Source organism: Crocodylus porosus, unplaced genomic scaffold (genome assembly GCF_001723895.1).
Source record: "Crocodylus porosus isolate Cpor-Errol unplaced genomic scaffold, CroPor_comp1, whole genome shotgun sequence".
Lineage (NCBI taxonomy): Eukaryota > Metazoa > Chordata > Crocodylia > Crocodylidae > Crocodylus > Crocodylus porosus.
The window spans coordinates 94,393,733-94,416,761 of record NW_017728918.1 but is presented as its reverse complement, the minus strand read 5'-3'; the positions used below and the strand labels follow the sequence as shown (position 1 = coordinate 94,416,761).

The following is a 23,029-nucleotide window of genomic DNA, read 5'->3' as shown; positions in this document are numbered from 1 at the left end:
TCCCCCGAGCACCGCCAGGAGTGACCAGGAATAACGGTCACAAGCTGGCAGAGGGTAGGTTTAGGTTAGCTATCAGGAGGCGCTACTTCATGGTCAGGGTGGCTAGGGTCTGGAACCAACTTCCAGGAGAAGTGGTGCAGGCTTCTACCCTGGGGGTGTTTAAGAGGAGGTTAGATGAACATCTTGCTGGGGTCGTTTGACCCCAGTAATCTTTCCTGCCACGGCAGGGGGTTGGACTAGATGATCTGCTCAGGTCCCTTCCGACTCTAGAAACTATGAAACTATGAAACTATGAAGCTGAAGAAGATAGCAAGCCAGATCCAGAGGAATGGTAAGGTGTCTAAGAATTACATTCCTGCTCTCCAGTCCTGAGCTAACACAGCCCTCAGTTTAAAAGAGCATCCTAAAGACTATTCTGTTACCCCAGCTACAAATTACAGGGTCAGTTTCTCTGGCTCATGAGCAGTTAAAAGGTTGTATATTATGGTTGTGACTCCATAGACTCTTATTCCTTGTATGCTCTTTTTTCCTCCAGCATGACTCCTACATCGAAGGAAGGAGGTGCTGCTGTAGTACTGGCTGTGCTGGCTCCATGCTATCCAAGAATTTCTTTTCTTTGGGAATACATGTGTGCCCTCTTAGTGCAGTTTTGTAGATGTTTTCTGTGCTTCAGCCAAGCAGTTGGAGCATAGGCCAAAGTAACATTCAAGTGAAACCAAAACGTTGAGAGAAGAGACTGCTATCAACTCTTATTTCAACAGAAGAAAAGGAGTCCTTGGGAATCCCAGTATTTCTTCCTCCCACATGCCCTGTGTTAGGTCCTAGCTTCCTGCATACATTAGGACACAAGCCTGTCTTTCAGTACTTCCTATCCTTTCCAGCATGTGCTTGCCAAGCCATACTTCAGTCTCTCGCCTTCCAGCACCATGCAAACTCCACAGTCCTCACATTCCTGCAGTTCAGTACACAGCTATCGCACCTCTTTCAGCAAGAAGCACAGATTGCTGTTGCACACCAAAGGAAACCAGGCAGACATTATAGCTTAAATAATACTGCTGTTTTCTTTGGTGAGCGTCTTCTCAGAGGACAGAAAGATCTCTTTTATTAAACAAACACAACAGTATTTCACGATAATGGCCCAGAATACTGCTAAGTCCTACTGCAGCATTTGGACCTGTTGCTGTAGAAAATACAATATGTTGTGGTCAGCACGGTCTTTTGAATGCACAAAGCATGAGCCATGAGCTTGTTACCTGAATAACCGTTAATCATTGTTGATCAGACTGTTGGGACTGGAGAATATTGCAAGGATAGACTGATTCCAACACCACACGTGTGTAATCAAATAGTTATTATGCGCATACCTTTATTTCAAATGGCTTTATTTTAACATTATCTTGTTCTATGACAAGCTTCAGGAGCTTTTGTTTCACTCAGTTCTGGTCTGATCCATCCTAAGTCTCCAAAGTTTTGGGGAGTTTTAGCTATTACCCCTTTCTAGTCATCCTAATGAAGACTGAGGTCCAGCCAACATAGTATATATTTTTATAAGATTTTTTTTCAACTTTTGGAACATCTTTGTATAGCCCTTAATATCTCTCATCTCAATCTTAAGTGGCACAGGCATGGATACAAATCCTTCCTCTCTTTGTAACCAGATGGTGGGGTGTGTTCTTTACTCCACTGGAATTTCAGAGCTTGATGGTATGTTCTGTTCACGTTACAGCTGCATGCTACTCTGATGTAGTGCCAAAAGGACAATAGCCATATGTAAATGTATTCGACCTGACTACATTCTTCAGTGTGTCCTCTCTAGAGAAACCTGGGGGGACCTTTTCCTACAGAAGCCCAATGATACCTTTCTATTTTTTTTCTGTGCTGTGTGAAAAACAAAGAAATGCTTGTTTTCTAGGGTGTATTATGGTATAAATAGAGGTCACCAAATGAAATGGATCAGCTGTGGTGGGATGAGTCCCAGTGCAGCTGATCCACTTCACTGGGTGAAACACATGTTGCTTGTTGTCCCGCACTGGGCAGGGATCCAGTCCTGCGGGACAACAGGCGATGTGTTCCCCACTTACAGAGATGTGCCTTGGAGATTCCCTAGGGTATGTTTCTGTAAGAAGAGAAAGCTGGCATTCCCACTTGCAGAGAGAAACTCCTGGCAGTCTCTGGGGCATGTCTCTGTAAGTGGGGAACCCTGCCTTTCCCTGCCTAGAAAGACATGCTGCAGAGATTCCCCAGGTAATCTCTGGGGAGCTTCTCTGCAAGCAGGAAAGCCTGGTTTCCCCTCTTACAGAGTGCACCCTGGGGAATCTCTGAGACACATTTTTATAGGCAGGAAAAGCTGGACAGGTGCTTCTAGGACCCGAGGGGCCTGATCCTGCTCAGGAGTTACGGGGCAGCATAGGATCTGGCCCCTCAACTTCTGAAAGTGCCTACCAGGGCATCTGGAGAGCATGGGAGGCTCCAGGCTGACTGCATCCTTCTGCCATAAACCTAACATGTCTGCTGCAGTAAGGTGGCACAAATAGATGCCATCTATGTTGTAGCCACAAATTTTGAGCATCCATGGTGCAATAGAGGGTGTGGACACGTTTATGTTGCCATGAACATTTTTCTGGTACAAAAGCAGTGTCTGTTTCCACCCTTAGTGTTAACCCCCTAATACACTTTTTAGAAAGATGAAAGAAAACTGATACCATGGCAAAACAGAAATTGTAGTTTCCAGGGCATTTTTCAACTGAATGATATCGCACAAACTGTAAGCACTTTGGTACAAGTTCCTGACACACAATCGCATAAATCCAGTTTTTGGTATTTACGTACAATTTAGATTCCACACAGCGACACTTGCCCTGAGCTTCCTACTGAGTGTGCTCAGTCAGCTGCACTGTGATTATGTATGTGTTCGTGTTCTGGCAGAATAGCATTATGCTTAAAGCTGAGTAAGCCCTGAAATGGTAGTCAGAAAATCATAACTAGTGTCTTTTATTCCTGAAGAACCCAAAGTGCTGCAAGGTGTGGCTTAGGTGCCCAATCCCAGCAGGTGTTGGCTACCTATCAACATATAGATTTAGCTAGCTAGCTAACTATACCCAGCATATAACCTCAATTTGTCTCATCTTTTAGGTACCCAAATAAAGATGTCTTACCTGGGCCTGATTTTCACAGAATGCTAAGCACTCACTTTTTGAGAACAAATCTTTAACAAGCATCAAGATGAGCTTGCAAAGCTGGAAGAATTCAGAATGTACTTTGTTCATCCCAGAAGTGCAGGAGTGAAACAGGCAAGCTACATGTCCAGTGTTTTCCTATTTACTGTCATGCTGTAGCAGACATTTTCCTATTTGTTATTTGCCTGTTTTAAAAACTTGCAGCAAACCAAGCTATTAGTTTCAGCCAGCTCTATAACATATCATTCTTCACTCTGTTTCTTTCAGTTTTAGGGACAGCTGAAAAACACCCCACTGGTCTTGGAAAGACTGAAACATTTTTGCCCTGTAGCCCATAGCATGGATTTATTAGTGTTATATTTTTCAATACAAATCATTATTGTTTCACATTTTATACCATTCAAAGGAATTTCCTTGGATGTGATAAGACTCTATAACCTAATAATTCCCAGTGGAGGTGCATGGCAGTCGGACACTGTCAGCTCATTCTATCCTGCCCTCTGAGTAACATTTTTCTTCCCACTCACCTTCTTCCCAAGTCTCTTCCATCTACTGATGACTCAGTCCCAGCAGACCCCCTTTCAAATTGCTTCTGCACTGCTGACTGCATCCCAAGTGTACTTCTGCAATGCTTTCAAAGGGTGCTTTGCATTTCTGTGATGCTGTTTTCACTAGGAATGTTTCCTCAAAATTCCTCACCCTAACTAGCCATCATTTCAACTCGACCAGCATTAGCAACATTGAAATTCCTAATGGAGATGGCCAGCTGGCTTCTACAACCTTTTTTAACACCATGCCATGTAAACCTACACAGAGAAGGTTTAGCTGACATGTTAAAATGCCTCTGACATTCTCCTCCAATTTGCACTACAGCTTCCAACTTTGCAGTAGCACTGAACCAGGGTGCATAATGGTAGAAAAAATGAGACAATGTCTGTGGTGCAGAAACAGCCTACAGCAATGCAAGAAAAGCATCTATGAAGGAGGTAGGACTCTGTATAGGAATACTCCATGCAAAGGTTGGCACCATATGGGTAGAATAAGACAAAGCCTGTAGGAATGTTTACTATGTGTATAGGCACTTTCCATGTTCATTGTGCTTCACAAACACTATCAGCTAGATCAGCTGATATGTACTGGTTAATTTGCATGGCTTCATTGATGCAAAGGTGCTATAAATTTGGCTTGGCTTGTCATACAGGGTTCATGCCTACTTTGTCATCAAAATGGTACAAAGAATCTGGGGTATGCCTTTGAAAATGGCTTCTGTGTAATCACTAGAATGGATCAGCAAATATTTTTTTGCTTTTATTCCCCCATGATGCATTTCAGTGCAAATGGAAAATAAAATTGATTTGCATAACAATCTTTTAATGAAAAACTTTGACTTTTCATCACAAAACTGAAAATCATTTCCCCTCCTCATTTTCAGCTGTTGCAGTGAAAATTTGCAGATGGAACTTGCCAAGAAGAGCGATAATGCTGGCTAAAAACTTCTAAGAACTGCAAACCAATGATTTGGGGGCTTAGGTTTTTAAAACAAAATATCAATATATGCTTGAGGAAAGCAGACACGTTTTATAAACATGGGAGTTTAAGCACAACTCCTTTATGCTGCTGATGAGCAGAGGGGTGGTTAGCTTTGTTGGTCAGGTCAGGGCAGAGTGGCCCTGAAGGTGTGGGGATGAGGTGGGGGGAGCATCTCAGAGACTAGAAGTGGTTCAGAAACACATAAGCTTTCAAATGCAACAGCCTGCTTTGTCAGATGCCCTGTCTTCTGCTGACTTCAGACCAACATAGCTAAACACCTTCGCCCATGGAAGGCACTGAGCTCAGCCAAAGGAAGTGGACTATGCTTTTAGCAGCTGGTGATATAGGTTGTCCGTGACAACTTATGTCTCTTTGAATCACTTAGTCTCTAAGGTGACTTTTGCCAATACGCTGGTGAAAAAGACTCAGCATAAAATATTTAGCCAACCTAATTAATGCTTAGGAAAAATGAAGAGCAGCAGAGCTTTCTTCTTCTCCCTCATCACTGGAAGCCATGTAGGGTGGATTTTTTTCAGATATATCCACAAATGGTTTCTTTATCCTCCCAAAGGAGTTCAAAGTCAGCCTCTATTACTTATTGCTGAGTGTCTCTAGACTGGAGACTAGAAATTCTGGAAGAACTGGTAAAAAAACCCAATACAGCAGCATTTTGTGTAAGTGTAGTAGTTGCTCATAATTTATAGGAATGTTGATTTATACTCATTTTCTACCAGACAAGTGTTAGACCAGACAGACCCAGCATGGATGAACCGGGCAGCCACCCAGGGCCCAGACAGAAAGGGGGCCCAAAAATGAAAAAAAAATTACAATTGGACAAAAATTTTTCAATATTGCTCATTAATAACTGGTAATGTTATCAACTGAGAAAGAAATATTTAAAGACATCAATATGACAGATGTGATAAAGGCAAAAAAAAGCATTATCTCAGGCAATGGGAGTCCAATACTAAAAGTTCACACAGGGCTGCCAGGAGTCTAGGTACAGCCTCAAGACCAGGTACAGGTGTTACACATGGACTTGTCGAAGTGACTGGGAATTGATCTAAACCTGTAACCTTACAGAAGTTCAACACACATAGACTGGTCTAAAAATGGTGGAGCCAAGTCTAAGATAAATCTGGATCAATGTCCATACAAATCTAGTTGATTTAGGTTAGATCAGTGAATTGAACTTCTGTACCAGATCTGCTAACAATTCAAGTTAGATCATTGTCCTCTGACATCCCAGCCTCTTTTGCAGCCCCCACACAACTCCTTTCCTTGCACGGAGATGTGCTAGCACTTGACCTATGCTCTCCTGCTCCAGCTGAGTGCCCAGCTAGCTCCACCTCTGAGCTCTCCCAGAGCTGAGCTGGCACAGACCCTCTCCACAGCTCCATCTCCTGCCTCCAGCCATTAGTCAGCTGCAGGTGGGGACAGGCTGGGAAAGGGAGGAATCTGTGTCCCCTGCATGAGCCCCAGGACCTGGGCATCCACATGCCTGGGCTGTGCCCCTGCACTGCTTCATGAAGCACCCCATGATGTATACACACACCTGACACTGTGAACCCTCACATTCGGTCACAGCCCCACAGAGACTGACCCTGGCTCCTGCACACCCAGGCAGGAACCTTCATGCCCCCATGCTCAGAAACAGCTCCATGAAGCTTAACCCTGGCTCGCACACATCCAGCCCAGGAACCCTATGTCTCTGTGCTCAGGCACAACCCCATGAACTTGATTCTGGATCCTGCACACCACATCTCAGAGGCCAGAGACAGGTGCCCTGCTACGTAGACCCCAGCACGGACCACATCTCCTAAGCAAGAGTCAATGTGGGCGGCTTGACTCAGTGGGTGGGTCAGGGTGGCAGGGAACAGAACATTGTGACTGCTCCTGCACAGAGGCAACCCTATGACCTCTGTTGCTTGGCCACTGCTGGCAGTTACCCAAGCCACAGACACTTGGAGTGCTACAAAGATTCTTAGCCCACAGCTACAGGGTCCCAGAGACTACAAGGTTGGAGAGGTGTGGGGGCGGGCTTGCCTGTTACCCAGCTGCCAAGCAGAGGTGGCCTAGGCACTTGGCTCTGCTCAGCAGTCTCCAGCAACTTGGGGAGTCTGTGGAGCATGTTGGGAGGTGTGCAGGAGCAGAGGTGATGAGTAGGGGGTGCACGTGGGTGCATGTGCACTCCCTGAGCATGGCGGTGCACCCCCTCTGATCCCTGCTGGCCACTGTTGCCGGTGGCGTTTGTGGGTGGTCACCGACCCTTGGTTGATGCTCGCCACCCCCGCCGCTGTCAGTGCTGGCAGCACCTGCAGGAGCTCCTGCTTCCCGCTGCCATGCTCTTGCTGCCTCTGCACATCCCCAGCCACCGGGGCCACACTGACCAAGGCCCACAGGAGCACCTGTAACCTGTAGGCCTTGGTCAGTGCAGTCAGCCTGCATGCTTCTTCCCCCCTCTCCTTTCTCCCCACTCCAACCAAAGGGTGAATGTGAACATGTATACTGTTTGCTACCAATCTAACCTAGGCTGCTTACAGAAAACTGCATGATTCTGCCTTGGACTTTTTGAACATCTGTATTTAGCCTTAAAGGTGAGAGTCAACATCACAAAAAACACTCTCTCAAATGCATCTTTATTGGCAAGGTTCTCACAAAGACATATATGGCTCTGTAGCAAAACCCCCAGGTTTTTTTTTTTGTGTTTTTTTATTGCATTCACTCCCCTTCCCCAATCATTTCTGACTTTCTCTCCCTTTCTATTCCCTATAGATAAGTATAAGTAAGCTAAGATGTAGGATAAGCTTTAAACATTTTTATTTTAGTAGCAAGTTTTTGGGTTTGGGTATCCACTGTCTTATATTGTACTATTATTAGGTTTGTATTGACTTCTTCTGATGTATATTGTATTATTATCATTTTTGTATTCATTTTTTATTGTTTCATATGGATATTGTATGGTTTAGGCCTGTGTTTGTAAGTCACCCACAGTCATGTCAAGTTTCCATTTTATATGTCAAGCCTCCATCTTCTGTCTTCTGCCTGGGCATCCCATGTTGCAACAGCATGATTCATTGTACCCCTCCCATGTAAAGTGGTCTCCTGATGAATAACTGTGATTGGGAATGATTGAAATACAATGGTAGCAGGCCTCTATTGAATGGCCTGTAATGACTGGACCATCACCTTGCATTGATTCATCCAGGAACCATGGACCTCATCCAGGAACAGAGACAAGACCAGCATTTGAAAGACAAAAGACCCTGCAGGACCAGTAACTCTCACCATTACAGACACCCAAAACTGCACATCCCTGCATGGAGCACACATGCTCAGTATGCCAGGGGCTGACCCTTGCCTGGGCATGCCTCCTGTCACTAGGGTCACATAAGGTCTGCCCCTATAAAAAGGGGCAGTGAAGACAGACCCAGTGGGATGTCCTCTCCATCTGGACCAGCGCCACACCACCTATCCACCCAGAGGCCCTGCCGGCAATCCCCCTCTGGACAACATCTACTGGACAAGGATCCCTTTCCAGCCTGGATAGGTAAATATTACCTGCACACCTCCTTCTACAATTTGGAGTCCCTCTCCCTCTCTCTCCTTCTGGATGGACTTCAATGGACTTCAGCCCCTGCACCAAGCCTCTCTAACCCCTGCTGCCATTGTGTGTGTGTATGTGTGTGTAGGTGCAAGGGAACCAATTTGACATTGTGTCACCATCTCCCCTGTTCAATAAAACCACTGTCATTTGCAACCCTGAGTTGGGTCATGTTTTACTAAATCCCAGTCCCTTCCTTATCTTAAATTCCAGCCTCATTCTCTCTCTCTCTCTCTCTCAGCTCCAGTCCCCACCCTCTCTGCTAGTTTCCTGATCTCCTCCCAGTTCCATTTCCCCTTTTCTGCCACCTCTCAGCCTCCCCTGCTCCTACTGCCTTTTCCCTGTGACTTTCTGCTACCTTTCTCTGCTTTCCTGCTGTCCTGCTGCTTTTCCTATGATTTTCTACTGTTTTCATGCTTCCCCGAAACCTTCTGTAGTTATCTCTGCCCCCCAGGTTCCCCGCTTTTCGTGGCTGTCCTGCAGTTTTCTCTAGCTCCCAGCACCTACTGCTGCTCCCTGCAACTTCTCTAGCTGCCCCGGAACCAGCCTCTGGCTCCTCACATCCAGAGCCCCTCTTTAACACTCACACTTTCCCTTAGTCCCATTTTCCCCCCTCTCCATCTACCTTTTCAGCTCCTCCATAGCTCTGGCTCCAGTTCCAGACTCTGTGCTGACATGCTTCCCTGTTCTGCAGGCTTTGGGCATTGTCTTTTAATTAATTAACCTAAAGTTACCCCCAAGCCTCATTTCTTCAGTCCAGGCCCCTGTAGTCTACCAGTTCTAATCCCGGACCTGGTAACTTTAACTCCCTACACTTCTTCTTTCTTACCTTAACCTTTCCCCAGGTATTGCAAGTACACTAAGCACATACATACATACATACATATCACAATACCCAACTTAGGAACTCACTTGTGTGTATGTGTAGGTGGGTGGTATATGTGTAAATTAGTGAATACACACATATATACATATATAGATATCATTGTGTGTGTGTATGGTATATGAATTAGTAATCCACATATGTGTATTGAATGTGCAGGTGTTGGTAACTGGTAACTGATTCTGTCTAAATTTGGTGTGTATAGCATGTACGGGCTTAAACTGGTGATAGGTGTACATGAACCTAAACTAGTTATTTTGAACGTGTGTGTATCTAAGTTGCTAGTGTGAGTGGTATGTGTGTGTATATATATGGCATTGTGTGCATGATATATGAATTAGTGATCTGTGTCTAACTTCTGGGGTGTATAGTGTATGTACTTGCACTGGTAATAGGTATGCATGTGCCTAGGCTGGTTTGGATGTGTATGTGCCTGAGCTGGTAGTGTGTGTGTGTATACACCTAATTGATTTGTGTGTTTGTATATGTGCAATTGTGTTACACCCTCCTGTATAACAGCACAATATTGAGATCCTGAGAGTTGGCCTGAACCCACAGGGCAACAGCTCCAAATATTTATGGTGACTGTTCAAAATGTTTTGAATTTTGAAATTTCTTTGTAGCATATTTTTGATAAATGTTTTCAGTTCTTTCTGTTTTTGGTTAACTGAAAGGTGGGAGGAGGGAAGGTGATTGGGTCAGCAGTGTTAACAGCTTTGCTAGTAGTACAGCAGATAGTGGTGACCCGTGTACCAGCTATACCCAGGGCACAGAGCTGCCCTGCTACACCTCTGGGTGGAACAATCTTCAAAAGATTGTTCTACTGGTTGGGGATGATTGCAAGAAGCAACTTGCTTAAGAATGCCCCTTATGGCAAAGGAAAGCCAAGCTGCTCCTTTAGGGCAGTTTTACCTTCCTGTTCCACCACTAGACCTGTGAAAAAGCTTATTAACCTGGGTGGAGGGTCTGGATGTCTTAACACCACATTTCAAAGTGGTACAAGCAGTAACTGGCAGCTGTAGAAACAGAAGATGCATGATTTTGCCATGCAGGGTGGTGGGTCATTTTGCCAAATGGATGGGAAAATGAGCTGACCCAGGATCAAACCTTTCATTTCATGCTTTAAAGAAATGGACAGCAACATGGGGGGATTGTCTTTCTTTGTAACTTCATCAAATCCCTATTTAAAATATTCATCATCGTGTTTTATCCACTATCGGTCGTATTTGGGGAGCTAGGGGTTGAACAGTTCTGAACATATTCTATGCTTCTTCTGCCATGTAGGGCATTAGTTTAATTCTGGATCCCTTTCAGTTGTTAATCTGGAAAGGATCTCAGTTATTCTGGTCTGAATCCAGAGTAATTTAGCTGAAGGCAATGCAGTTGCTCTAGAATCACAATTACAAAAAATCAGAAGCTGCCCAGTTGGTAGCACAAGGACTCATTTTTAAAGTTGTGCCAGAAGCAAGATATAAAAATGGAAAACACTGCAAACTGTTTGTTTAAAGATGTATAATTGCATTATGCTTGTTTTGTATTCTATAGTTAGTGACCTACTTAATTCTATGTTTTGCGGATTTTACAGACAATCCTGGATTTCACACTTTCTGCAAAATCAAGACAACAAAAACTTAATAAAAAATACATTTCTGGCTCCCCAGCAAATGCCGGTGGTCTTTATTGCTTAGAGAGGAAGGTAGCAGCTGGTGAGGTGGCGTGAAAAGCAGCATACAAGATAGCAGCTGCCCCCTTGCCCCTCCCTTTTCCACCAGGGACTCTACATCAATCAGGGTGGCATGAAGGGCACCCATCAAGATGGTGGCTGCCCCCTTTTCCCTCTTTTCTTTCGGGGCCTCTCTACCAATCAGCACCAAGGCATGGAGCTGCTGTGAAATGCTTGCAAAATTTGCTCTGCATGCTGCAAGTGGACCATGGAAAACCTTTTGTCTCACCACAACTTAAGTAGGTACCCATCTACAATGGCACATCAGACCCCTATCCCCTTCTGGTGGAGCTCCTTTCTGATACGGCTTTCAGTCTTTAATATCCTGAACTCGTAACAACTTAGAACTCTCCATATTTAGGATTCCATAGAAAGACTTGAACCAAAGTGGATAAATAGGAAATAAAAGCAATAATGGATAAAATGAGGCTATGTGTGTATCTATGTTTTGCATGAACAAAATAACATAAAGATAAAAATGCCACAAAATAGACAGGACGAACGGAAGAATCAAAAGTGAATTAGATGGAAAAAGTGATATGATATGAATGGCTACTCAGCAGCTAGTAGCATATAAAAATGGACATGGCAAATGGGTTACATTTGCTAAATATTCCATGAAACTCCAGGGAAAACAGAGTTCACAAGAGTGCCTCCACTGTCAGTATAAAAGTTTCATTATAATTAGTCATATGCTGAGGATGTCAAGGAATTTCCAGGCCGCACTCTCCACATTTTTAGAGGTTATTAATGAAATAGCATAGCAAGGTGAATTACATTAAAATATTTTTCTAACCATTCCAGAAATCTTGGTCCAAGTTGGCATAGGGCTGGTAAGTCATGAACTTTTGACCGAAGCTCAGATTGCTGGGAGACACATCCTCCTTGTTAGTTTCGGGTGACAGTTCACTGTACTAGAGAGATCCACTTGCGCGTAAAGAGAGGAGTGGGGGAGGAAGATTTAGCACTGCATTTTCACAGGGGCAAGAAATTCCATCCGGCTCAAATGTGTTTTGGCCTGTTGCCTGGCTCCTTGTCAAACACATGACCATCGTTCTGCTTCCTATTTCTGGCCTGGATCTTGATCCTGGGGGGATAAGCAACCCCGTTAGTGGTTAAAATTAGTCAGCCAAGTTGTGACAACACATGCTTATTCTCCAACAAAGGGAAGACATACTTAAAAAACCAAAGGGGAGCTTAGCACAGTGAGGTTCTATGTCAGTGCCGTGTGCAATTTATCAGTTTAAGATTAAGATCCTATGATTCAGATGTCAGCTGAGGTTCATTATAACTCAGGGAACAGACCTACATGGCCTTGCTGCCTTCCTTCTGTTCTATGACTTCTAAGGTGATTATAACAGTTGCTAATGTTAAGACGATGATGATACCATTTCCACAGTAGCAATACTGGGCCTGCTCTCCTACCCTGCTGCACCAGTTTAAAGACAGTGTGGCGAGAGGGGGTAACTGAGAATCATGACATTTGTTACTTGATTGTAAAAGCTTATTCCAGATTGAAACATCAACTGGCAGGGTGGTTGTATAAGAAATAATTTAGGCTTGCTCGTCGATAATGAGTTTCCATTAAAAAAAAAAATCGTTTAACATATTTCTCAAAGGCTGTGTATGGGCATTGAAGGAGGTTAGGGGAAGGTCAGCTTAATCTGTAGCTACCTGAAATCAGGATGGGGGGCCTAGTGGAGGGAGTGCTTGGGAGCATCAGGGGGACAAACATGCTCTGTGGGGGGATGAGGCAGGGTCCATGAAAGGGGAGTTAGGAGGGAGAGGGGAGGTCGGAGGCATGTGGGGTCGGGGGGGGGGGCAATCAGGGAGGCAGATGAGGTCCTGGGGGGTCAGGGAATAGGAGGTGCAAATGGGGTCTCTGGGGGAAGAATTGGGGGTGCAGATGGGGACTGTGGGGGAGATCAGGGGATTGGGGCATAGGCAGGGTCCACAGGGTGGGTAACAGGAGGCTTGTGGAGCTTGTCAGCCGAATGGGGTGGGGGGTCTCTTCCCCTCAGCCCCTGGAACCAAGGGCTATTTTTAGCCTCCCTGACTCCCCAAGTCCTCGAGATAAACACCCCCAGTGTGAACCGACCCCCCCGCCACAGATCTTGCCTACCTTTCCCCCAACTCAATTTACTTCCTTTGCCCCTGGCACTGGTGAATGCCAGTAAAACTGGCACCTTGAGCAGCTTGCAGAATAGAGGGTTTGGTGGGCTGTGGGGGAGGGCTGGTTGGTGCACATGAGGGAAGTTGCCTGTCTTGGGGGGGAGGAGAGGTTGGGGGGGGGGTGCAAAAATAGCCCAGTGCCAGGGAAGATGTAGGAAAAGCACAGCAATGGGGCTGGGGCCAGAGGCTGGGCTTTCCCATCCCTGGGGCTGCATTGGGAACTGTATGGTAGTTCAGGCCAGTTAGAATGGTCTAAAAATGTCCAACCCAATCTAAGTTAGATTACCCTGGAGATAGAGTTAACTTAGATCGTGTGGCCATTTTTAACATGATTTAACCTCCCTGTCTGTAAACACCCTGTGATGGCCAGAACCAGAAGGGTTAACAAGCAAGTTATAACAAGAAAAAATGCTTTTTGAAGCTATCTGAAATAGAGCTTATGAGCACTTTTCTGTCTATCTGAAATACAACCCTCAAGATTTATATACAGCTTTTTATACTAATCTTCAGACAGCATGAACTTTAGAAAGCAGAACTAAAGAATATAACTGCAGATGTAGCTGATTTATGAAATTTCACTTAGAGTCAGTAAAAATGAATGAATGTAATCACAAGGTATAATTAACATAGTAGATTAAATTTAAGTAGAGACATGTTAATCTCAGACCCCAAAGTAATGTAGTGTAATTTGCTTATTGGGTAAACCCAAGCTTAGGCAGTAACTTATTGTAATGATTTCTAACACCTTTTAACCTTATAAGATAACAGCTATAAAGTAGCACTATGAAAAACTATATAACCAAAAAATTAGCATAAACAGGATATAAAAGAACTCGCACGTTAAGTAACCCTCAGGGAAGGATGGAACGGAAAGGTCATTGCTGTCCCATTTCCTCAGATCTTTGAATGAAGACCAGATCCTGACTGAGAGACCTTCCTCCAGTTTAACCTCTGACAGCGTGAATCGGAAACGCCTGACTTTGCTGAATCAGCTTGACGTGTATCTTCTAACTGAGAGATTATCAATAAGTTGCTAACCAAGTGAAAACTCTTAGTTAATTTCTTTGTCTGTTTAATTATCACTGCCAATTTTAACTTGTATTGTTATGTTGTCTGTTTATTAGCGTAACCTTTTTACTAACTATCATATGTGCAAACTTCATATTTTGTTCTTATAGGTAACAGTTATTCTTTTTTATAAGTGAAACTTGTCATTGCTTTCCTTCCCAACATCACTTCCTTGATCCCGAACCAAAAAAGCCCAGTGGCTAATAAAGTTGCAGTGCTCAGTCAGTCTGCAACTAAATTGATATAGTCACAGTGCCCAGCTAGCCTGTGACAACACCCAAAGCTTGTGTAACAAAAAAGTTGCTTCACCCATTCTTCCACCATCTTGATGTCCCACCCAGCTCATCCACTTCCCCAGTGATGTTAGCCTTGCCTACATATTGGTCTCATAAAACATCTCTGTATTTTTTCAGGCATGAACTGCTCTCCCTGAATTTATCCACAATCATCATTCTAATATTATAAAAGCCTAAGTCTGTCTGACTGTCTGTCTGTCCGTAACGCTTTTTTCACACACTGATTGGCTGATGGAAACAGCCGATCAGAGTGCTCCAAGTGTGGGGGAGCACCGCCATAATTCTGAAGCTGCACCAAAGACTGGATAGGGGGTGGGGAGCCAGGGCAGCAGTGCCAGCCTCTGCTCCCCCACCCCGCTCCCTGCAGGAGGCAGAACAGCAGCAGCATGGGGCATTAGGAGGTGGCACGCCATCCCATTCCCCCCGCCCCCGCCCCTGTGTCATTCTTGGTGGGCAATTGGCTAGTAAGAACGTAAAAACTGTCATTTATTGGGTCAGACCATAGGTTCATCTTGCCCAGTATCCTGTGTCGCACAGGGGCAGAGATTGGAGGCTGAAAAGGAGAGTGAACTGGGTATGACCAGGGGTTTTCCTCTGTTCCTCTCACTTGCAGCCTCCAGCATTTAAGATCTAGGAAGTTCTGATTCAGAGGCTGTGCCCCTAGCTCCCATGTTCAATAGCTACTGGTATGCCTTCCTCCAAGAATTTGCCCACTCCTTTTTTGATTCTGGCTAAAATGTCATCTTCCACAACTTTAACAACACACTGTGTGAAAAAGAGCTTCCTTTTGTTAGTTTTAAGCTTACTACCTATTAGTTTCATTTTGTCACTCCTAGTTCTTGTATTCTGAGAGAGCAAATAATAATTTACTTTCTCTTCGCCATTTAGTATTTTGTAAAACCTTATAATGTCTTCCCTCAAGCACCTCTTTTCTATCATCACTACCCTCTCCTTCAAATTTCCCCTTCAGGCCTATCTATCCTGGAATTCCTGTAGGTGGCCTGCTAAGGAGGGATGACTTATATGGGATACAGAAGGAAAAAGCTGGCTTTCTGTTATTGACACTAACTAAAAAGGCAATATATGTTTCTATTTAATCATTGTATTGGATGGCATTACTTATCTATCCTTCTGTCTTCTTCACTGGAAGAGGTCTGCTTCTTGTCCATCCTTGGTTACAGATCAGGACTGTGCCTCTGCATAAGACAGCAACCAGCTCTAGCAACTGCATCATATTAGGGCTTCTTAAAGTTAAAGGACATAACACTTTTTTTTCTGCTTAGATCAAGGCTGTCCAATTGGCAGCACACAGGCTTTATGTGGCCTGCAAGGCCCCTGAGCTGCCATCTGGCTGTCACTCCCTCTATTGCTCCAGCTGTAACAGCAGCTGGAATCTCTGGGTCCCCACCCCCCGGCTTCTGTATTCTGTGCCCACTCAGGGGTCACCTAGTAGGGCTGTGCAAAATGGAAGCATTTCATTTCAACCAGCGTTTCAACATTTCAGCAGAACAGTGTTTCATTTTGACTTCTGTTTTGAGTTGAAATGGCTGTTCCATTTTGTTCCACTGAAAAGTTTTGCCGTTTTGCCCGTTTCAACGTTTTGCTCATAGGATATAATGGGGAAGGACGAAACAGGCTATAACTTTGTCATTTCTAGCCAGATTTGGATGAAGCTTACAGGAATGGTAGCCTCTTCTGAGGGCATGAACCATACCATGGTTCAAGAAGATAGGTGTAGGGGGTTCAGAGAAACAGCGCCCCAAAATCTTGAGTGCCAAACTCCTGTCACTTGTATGTGTGAAGCCACAGTGGGGTCAAAACTGCAGGCTTGCTAGCCTCTGCTGAGGCAACAAAGCCTGTCAAGTTTCAACAAGATAGGTGGAGCGGGACTCTGGGACCCTGCACCTCCAGCTGTCGACAGGCAAAACTCGTGACACGGGTGCTTGTGACACTGAGTCTGGCTTGGGGCAGGGGGGAACCACTGCAGGCCTGGCTGACAGGCCCTGCTGCAGCCACGAAGCCTGCCAGCTCTTATCGAGATAGGTGCAGCAGTGCTTGGGGTTCTGGGACCCTGCGCCTCTGGCTGTCAACAGGCAAAACTCGTGACATGGGTGCTTGTGACACTGTGTGTGTGTTTAGGTGCACCTTTCCTGGCGCTGGAGCCTCTGCACAACATGACAGTGTGCCCCAGTGAGGTCTTCTCCTCCCCTACAGCCTCAGTCCGGTCAACCACTGTAAATGCTGGCAGGTGAAAATAACGTAGCTGGCTCAACAGCAATAGCACCAGCAGCACCAGCAGCATCTAAGGCAGCCAAACAGAACTGTCACAGAGTCTTTCCTGTATAAAGGGACTGGCAGCAAGAAGTAAAGCTGTCATGTTGGATATATGTTACTTGTAGTGTGTGTGATGGCTTATCTTGTGTTTTTATGTTTGTATGTTTATTATGAAAAAAATGGAATAGTTAGAGAAATAGCTCTTAGGAATTTTTCAGGTTGAAAAACCCTTTGTCAGGCTGAGGAAGTACTTGCAGTTGGTGTGTCTCCTGGATGAAAGAAATAGTAAAGAAGCCAGAGGCTGGCCTGGCACGCAATGCAGGCAAGAAAGCCAGTCAGTGAAAATGGAAATGGAGGCATCAGGGGGTGAGGGACAGGCTGGGGTGGGGGGTACAGGGCAAAGGGGGATATAGCAGCCAAGGTAAAAGTGCAGAGGTACCTGGGGAGCCAGATGTCCGGCAGGTTGCAATGTGTCAGAATTCCACTGTCTAACCTATATTGAGTCCATGAGTTTCTGTACCTACTACCTAGGCTAATGAATTGCAGTTCATAGGCCCAGCTCTGATAAGTGGTTTGTAATTTCAAACAAGCACCTAACCTCATCACCAGAACTGAAGCCAACTTCCTACAGCTCAAAACACCAAACCTGCCAACCATCTCCAGTACCCCCACAAACTGCACACCAGAATCTATCAAACACAATACCTACCTTCAGGGGCACATTCCTCACCAAAAAAACACTCTGCCTCCAGTCTCTCGGGCCTGATCCGGAGAAGGAACAAATTACCAACCACTTTTCACAACCGGGCCTATGAACTTCACTTTATCAGTTTCCTACGTACAGAAACTCATGGACTCAACATAGATTAGACAGTGGAATTCTCCTTCCCCGTAGCCCCGTCCCATATCTCCAAGTTTGTCCTGGCAGGGGAATGAGCTCAGCAGGGACATATTCTTCCCCTGTAGGCTGGTGATGTAATTAGTGTTCCTTCAAGCTGAGAGTGGGGCATTACCTGATTTAAAAAAAATGAAACAGGGAAATAGGTGTGGATGGAGTGAGGAGGGTGGCATTCAGTCTGTGTGCACCTGGAGCTTGGGAACCCCAGCAGTGGGAGGTTCACCTTCAGGAACACAGCTGCTCCACCAAAGCAGCATCCAGACAGGTGTGGTGGGGTGTCACTACATCCTCAGCAATGCTGAACACCCTCTCACGTGGCACACTGGTCGGTGGACAAAACAGGTGTTGCTGGGCAACTGTGGCCAGATCTAGCCACACTGGGATGTGACTTGCCCAGTAGGCCAAGGGGTCACACAGCAGCGGCTCCACATCCTTGGCAAGACAGGCAGCAACCAAGGTATGAGCACTAACTTCGTGATGCTGGGGTCTGGTGTCTCTGGACCCCACCATAGAAACCATGCCCTTAGTGAATATTGGCAGCACCTGTGGTGGAGGACAAGACTGGCTTGTGGATGGCATGCTAGCATAAGACAGTGGATTCCCCTGTTCCACGTCCCCCCACCTCTGCCATTCTGCCTCCCTGACTTTCTTTACCAGCACCTCCGTCCACAGATTCAGTGTTTGGCTGCCACATACAGTGCCCTTCTCCCTTGGGTCGCACATGGCAGCCAGCACATGGACTGTATTGGACTGCAAGGGATCAAGCCATTTCCTGATGCCCTCTTTCTGCCGCCTCACCAGTGCCTGCATGTATGGTGACAGTGGCCTGCCCCAGCCAGGAACATTGATCCCCTGGAAGTTCTCTATTTGGCTCTGAAGTTCCCTCACTATGGGGATCACCTGGCTAAGGAGGGCATCAGCAGCACTGAGGCTCTCAGTGGCCTCGAGGAAGGGCTTGAGGCTCACGAAGATCTGGGAGATAGTATTCCACTCAGCTTTGTTCAGGGGGCCACTGATCCCGATCTCCCCAGTCTCATGGATGGCCTTCTGTTGCTCTACCAGCTTCTTGAGCATCAGGTATGTAGAGTTCCACCGAGTCTCTACATGCTGCATGATTTTGTGCTGCAGGATGTTCAGCTTTGTTTGTTTGTCCCACAGCATCTTGCCTCTCTTGATGCTCCAGTGGAAGTAGCCTGCCACATTCCTGCATTTGGAAATGAGGTTGCTGGTGGTGCTGGCACCATCACTGGCAGCCCTGTCCCCCTCCGAGGTGCAACTTGTGTGCCACACAGCAGATGCCAACAAAGTTGGCATCACAGACCACCTTGACCATATTAGCACTGTCAGTGACCATGAAGCCATGGTGAGCTCGCCCTGCTCAGCGAGCCACACTTGCACCAGGTGGCTCATAGCCCCCATGATCTCTGCTGCTGTGTGGGACTCATCTAGTACCTTGGCTTGAAGGACAGCCCACCGAGGGCCTGACTGGTCACATCAGTGCCCTGTGAGCGAAAGGTAGGCATGGTCTCCACCCCGGCTGCTTCAGATGTCCAAGGTGAAGTGTAAGGCCACCTGCAGACCTACCATGTGCAGCTCATCCTTCAAGTACTCCCTGCATGCCTCATACAGGGATGGCATACTGTGGGCGTATTCCTGCTGGTGCCAGGGTGAGAAGGAGCAAGAGCAAGGGGATGGTGCTTGCAGAGATGCATCAGCATCCCTGTGGTAGTCATATGTTTTGTTCCCTTGCCCCGGCTGGTTTTGGCTCGGCAGTGCAGGCAGATAGCGTACGTGGAATCAATCATCTGCCAGCTCAGAATGATCCCCAACCACACTACCCCCTTGCTTCTGGGGTCCGGGTGCATCTGTGGATGCTGCTGCACTTCCCCCTCCTCAGCAGAGCAAGAGGAGGAGCGGACTGAGGTGAGCCACTTGCCTCCACCTCTACAGAAACCTCCTCTGAAGTGCCTTCTGGAGAAGGAGAGCTGGCTCGAAGGGAAACTTGAGGGGTGTCGAGCACAAACTCAGCTGATTCGCCCTCCTTCCCCATAATTTCCTTTGCTAGGGCACTCAGATCCAGATCCAACACCAGCACCAGTTCTTCTTCTGGCACTGGAAGGCTTAGCATGGGAAATGACAAAGGGGTGGAGTAGGCTGCTGTGCTGGTGCTGCTGGTTGTCCCTCCCCATCATGGAAGAGGTGGGGGGGTTATGGCTGCTACAGGTGGACAGGATGCAGTCCCTTGAGGGGAGCTGCGGGTGGGCAAGACTGGAACCGGGGAAGGCTGCCACGGTGGCTGTTCCCAGGCTCCAGGGGGCTCCCATGGCCAGGCCCCTGCACTGGGGATGGCTCTGCCCTGCCTGCACTATGCTCAGCGTGCAGGGAGGCCAGTCCCAGAGAGGGAAGCCCCCTGAGCCTGACGTCCTGCCCCAGCCAGGCAGCATCCCTACGTGGCCTAAGGAGCTGTGCTGGAAGGGCCAGGCCCCACCAAAGGTGCCACTGGGCACCCCCACCTGCCCAGCCACCACAGCTCGAGCCCACAGAACCCCAGGGAAGCCCTCACTTCCCGCCCAGCCCCCACCTTCCTAAGGGCCCAACTGGGCTGGCTTACCCATGGCGCCGCCTCGCACACTGCCCAGACCCTGTCCTGACCACCCAGCCCCAGCACTTGGCACCTCAGTGCTGCCCAGGGTGGGCCAGGTCATCTGCCTGTCTGGGCAGCTCCCTCCAGAGGCCAGCTGGGCAGGAGGGTGCAGCTGGGAGCAAGGGGCAAGGGGCAAGGAGCAGGGGCAGTAGAGTACAGACAGTGTCCATGCCTGCATTCTTATGGCTCTGCCCTGGGGCCTGCCATGGCACTGGGACTTGTGGCTGCACAGGAGAGCCCGAAGCAGCAACTTTAAAAAAACACAAGTTTCTTTGCATGCCTCCTGGCGTGCCAGGAAAAATGTCTCCTGTACCACTAATGGCACATGTGCCAGGGGTTGCCAACCCCTGCTTTAGAAAATCAGTGCTCCTAGCCGTAGTGGTCTGACAGTGACCTGCTAGACCAGTCAGCTCACTAAGTGACCCCAAAGCAGAAAGCAGGGCAGTTCAAAAAATGCTGCCTTTTATGAAGTTTTTCTGTCCCTCCCCCAGAGCACTGAGGTTGGAAGGGACCTCAGAGAAGGGCGACAGTCATTGGCCAGTTATATATGTCAATAATGACAGTACTCCTTCCCCACCCCTACCTTCCCCCTTCCTTTCCCTCCCTCCCCTTACTTTACTTTCTGTTTCCCTGCAGGGAAGCCATTAAAGGTAAGCCCAGCTTCATTGTTGAAATTCGAAACGTCTTGAACTTTTCAAAACGTTTTGACTGGCCCTATTTCATTTTGGCCCTGTTTTGAGCCTCCCTGTTTCATTTTGACTTTACTGTTTTGAGGTCAAAATGGCTTGAAACAGCATCGAAACAAAATGGGCGACAAAATTTCACACAGCCTTACCACCTAGTAGTTGGGCAGATTTTTTAAAAATCATTTTCATATGTCATTGTAGAGTACCTTTACAGTCTAGGGCTAAAGCAAACTGCTTAAAGCATATCTCATAAACATGAGTGTGTATATGTGTAATATCTCACCTGCACCTCTTGCCTCAGGGTCTGTGTAAGGTATAATGGAGTAGAGCACTTTGCATACTCTTTTTTCAGGAGAGGGAGGTTTTCAGAGGAGTGGAACATATGGGGAAATGATAGCAGCATAGGGCAAAGCTGGGAGCCATTACTGCATACATTAGAAAGGGCATCTTGACTAGGGACAGACATTACACATAAATTGGTTTAAGTGATCACAAAGGGGTTCAAACCTATAACAGCTGTTCAGTGCACATAAACCAGTTTTAAAATGGCTGAAACTGGTTTGAGATAAGCCTGGTTGAATATAGTATCAGACTTAACTGATTTGACTCAAACCAGTTTATACAATGTCTGTCCCAGACTCCTTGCTGGTTTCAATTAAATCAGACCCCACCCCCCAGCATCCTGGCATGCTGTCTGGGTTGGGTGGGGCTCTCTGCTCCACAGCAGGACTGACCCCTCCCCTTTGCTCCCTGGCTGCAGCTCTGGTAGTCTCTGTAGGCGTCTGCTTGGCTTCTGCTCCACCTCTCCCCTCCCCACTCTCTGCTAAGCAGGCATTCCCACATCCCTCACAGACACCTCTCAGTATTAGCTAGCAGACCACATGCTGGCTACCTCTGAGCTGTGGCACATGGGACAAAGGCAGAATCAACAGGTAGCTGGAAATGTCCCTCTGTTGTTTTCTTAATGGACTGATAAACACTGAGTTAGGGGTGATAATATTTCCTGCTGGGCTGCTCAGGATGTGGGGGAACCCTCCCTCATTGCACTATCCTGCCAGGGCCTGGCCATACCCTCCCCATCTCCTCTCAGCTCAGCATTGTAGAAATGAAGGGAGGGCTGGTCTAGCACCCCCCGGCTTCTGGCCTAAGCCACTGCAGCCATGTGCCTGTGTGTCTGGGATATCTGTCTGATTACAAACTGATTTAGCCTAGCTGGGTTAAACTAACCTGCAAAGATTGAATCAATTCAGGATCAGGCTTTTTGAATCTCTGTCCCTAGCCCTTGTACCCCACTTAGCCAGTTGAGCTGATAAGTCTGAAACAGCACCTTCAGAGATGGGATGCAGAACTGGAAGACTTCAGGGCTCCATCTGTTGCGACTCCTGGGCATTGTGGAAAATTAATGGCATTACCATGTAAATATTCAATGCATTTTTTGTCCCAGCAGCTCCACATGCTGTATCTGGGCTTCTTACCCTTCCTTAGAAGTAACTACTGGAGTTGGATTTTGTTATGGAAGAGTCCAGATCAAACATCTTTTGAAATCATAAGCTCAAACATATTTGTTTCATTTATATTTATATTTGTTTCACTAGGACTGAAAGGTATTTATATTTTTGATTGACCTTAACAGCCTGATTATCACTGTAGCAGAATAATGGATGTTGCAGTGAGTGAAGCTGATTGAAAAATGGAATTTGATTCATTGCAATTTCAGCATTTCCAAAACACTCAACAAATTCAGTGATGTTATGATGTTAAAAAAATCTAATTTTGGCCTGATTTAACAGTTTATTTTTTAAAAAGTCGGAATGCTTCATTTTGAATTTGGAATATACAAAAAATTTAAAAATGTATTTAAAGGAAACATTAAAGCAAAGTTTTCAAAATGAAAAATCAAAATTTTTCATTTAAAATGCATAATATGACCATTTTTAACTTTTCAGACCAAAAAAACCCTACTTGCTTTCTAAACAAAAAAGAAAAAGAGAAAATGGCAACATCAACAACATATTTGAACTTTTATGTAAATGAAATCTTTTAAATAATAAGGAACAGCAACAAAATAGCAACAA

At 46.2% G+C, this 23,029-nt stretch overlaps 1 long non-coding RNA gene across 1 annotated transcript in view; it reads right to left on the bottom strand.

Annotated features, from left to right (window-relative positions):
• The window catches only part of LOC109312251, a 21,719-nt gene extending 7,453 nt beyond the window's left edge, over positions 1 to 14,266 (bottom strand). Inside the window, exons 1-2 of the long non-coding RNA XR_002101780.1 lie at positions 14,138 to 14,266; positions 10,751 to 10,756 (exon numbers count right to left, since the gene is read on the bottom strand). This is a non-coding gene — a long non-coding RNA (uncharacterized LOC109312251). The remainder of the gene's footprint in view (positions 1 to 10,750; positions 10,757 to 14,137) is intronic.
• Positions 14,267 to 23,029: the final 8,763 nt, after the last annotated feature.